Source organism: Crocodylus porosus, unplaced genomic scaffold (genome assembly GCF_001723895.1).
Source record: "Crocodylus porosus isolate Cpor-Errol unplaced genomic scaffold, CroPor_comp1, whole genome shotgun sequence".
Taxonomy (NCBI): domain Eukaryota; kingdom Metazoa; phylum Chordata; order Crocodylia; family Crocodylidae; genus Crocodylus; species Crocodylus porosus.
In genome coordinates, this window is record NW_017728931.1 from 7,136,364 (window position 1) to 7,138,237 (window position 1,874).

Sequence of the window (1,874 nt, forward strand, 5' to 3'; positions counted from 1 at the left end):
CTTGCTGGGGTCGTTTGACTCCAGTACTCTTTCCTGCCATGGCAGGGGGTCAGACTTGATGATCTGCTCAGGTCCCTTCTGACCCTAGAAACTTGGAAACTGTATTTGCGAGTGAGCGTGGATATTCGGGAAGCGAGCAAGATATTTTATCCATAGTTCCCGGGACCCCTAATAGAGACATACTAAGAACGAACTACTAGAAAAAAACCAAAAAACAAAAAAAAGGTTATATAATAATGCTCCCGACGAGTGACATAAAAAATTAGAACATATAATAATAACATCCAAGACGTGGCAGGAGGGGAAGTCAGGGAACCTACAGTTTGTTAGGGGACTATAAAGGGGTAAGAGGAGGGATTCTAATTGCCATCACCACATCTATAAACTTGGATATTTCATTACACACCCACATTTCTAGCTCATTGATGAGAATGTTGAATGAAATTGGGCCCAACACAGATCCCTGTAAGGACCCCACTTTTGATCCCCCTCCATCATGAAAAGTGATGATTTAGCCCTACCTTTTATTCCCTATCTTTTCACCAGCTCTCAGTCCACAAAAGAACCTTCCCTCCAGTCCTGTGGGAACAAGGTTTTTTTGGTGAGTGAGCTTGTCAAATGCTTCTTGGAAGTCTAAATATACTATGTCAACTGGATCCCCCTTGTTCATGTGCTTGTTGACCCCCTCAAAGAACTCCAGATTGGTGAGGCAGGATTTCCTTTCAGAAAAAGAGGTTGATCATATATGTCCATTTGACCACTGATTTTATTCTTTATTATAGATTCTACCAACTTGCTAGGGATGGAAGAGACTCACTAGTCTGTAGTTCCCCAAATCACCTCTGGAGTCCTTTTTGCAGATTGGAGTTACGCTAACAACCTGCCAGTCCTCTGGCACAGGCTGTTTATTAACCATAGGTTACATACTATTGCCAGCAGTTCTCAATTTTACCTTTGAGTTCCTTGTAGCTGGACTTCAGCAAGGCTTTTTACCAGGTGCTGCACAACTTTCTCATAAACAAATTGGAGAAATGTAGGCTAGATAAAACCCACTACAAGGGGGATAGATAACTGGCTCAACAGCTGCAAAACAGAGGGTCCATGTCAGAATGGCAGGTTTCAAGTGGAGTCCCACAAGAATTTGTCCAGGGCCCTGTGCTGTTCAATATGTTTATTAATGATTTGGATGCTGGCATAGAAAGCTTCTTGAACAACTTGGCAGACAATGTAAAACTGGGAAGGATTGTAAACATGGAGAATGTGATCACGATTCAGAAGCACCTTGACAAATTGGAAAGCTGGGCTGGAGATAACAGGATGAAGTTCAGTAGATAAATGCAAGGTGCTATACCTTGGGAGGAATTATCAAAAATACATACAAAATGAGTAACACCTGGCTGGATGACAGTACTATGGAAAGGAACTTCTGTCTGTGGTGTGATGCAGTCACACAAGAGGCAAATGTGGTTTTGGGCTGCATCAATAGAAGTACTAGGTGCAAGACATGGGAGGTGATAAGTGCTTTTCTACTCAGCACTGGTTAGGCCTCATCTGGAGTACTGTGTGTAGTTCTGAGCTATACATTTTAAAAAGGATGTGGAGAAGCTAGAGAGGGTCCAGAGGTGGGCAGCAAAGTTGATAAAGGGCTTAGTAAGCAGGTCATACCAAGAGAGGCTGTAGGAGCTAGGCATTAGGGCTGTGCAAAATTTCATGTAGTGTTTCGTTTCAAAGCTGCTTTGATGTATTTTTAGCTTGAAATAGCAAAATCGAAATGAAACAAAAAACTTTGAAACAGCTTCCAAACAAAATGCGGGCAGTCAAAATGTTTTGAAAGTTTCTAAGCATTTCAAGTTTCAAAGCAGCCTGGTGGCAGG

General features: G+C 42.2%; 1 long non-coding RNA gene across 1 annotated transcript in view; it reads left to right on the top strand.

Annotated features, from left to right (window-relative positions):
- Nucleotides 1-861, top strand: part of LOC109316218 — a 9,725-nt gene extending 8,864 nt beyond the window's left edge. The window contains exon 3 of the long non-coding RNA XR_002102762.1: nucleotides 849-861. This is a non-coding gene — a long non-coding RNA (uncharacterized LOC109316218). The remainder of the gene's footprint in view (nucleotides 1-848) is intronic.
- The last annotated feature ends 1,013 nt before the right edge of the window (nucleotides 862-1,874 follow it).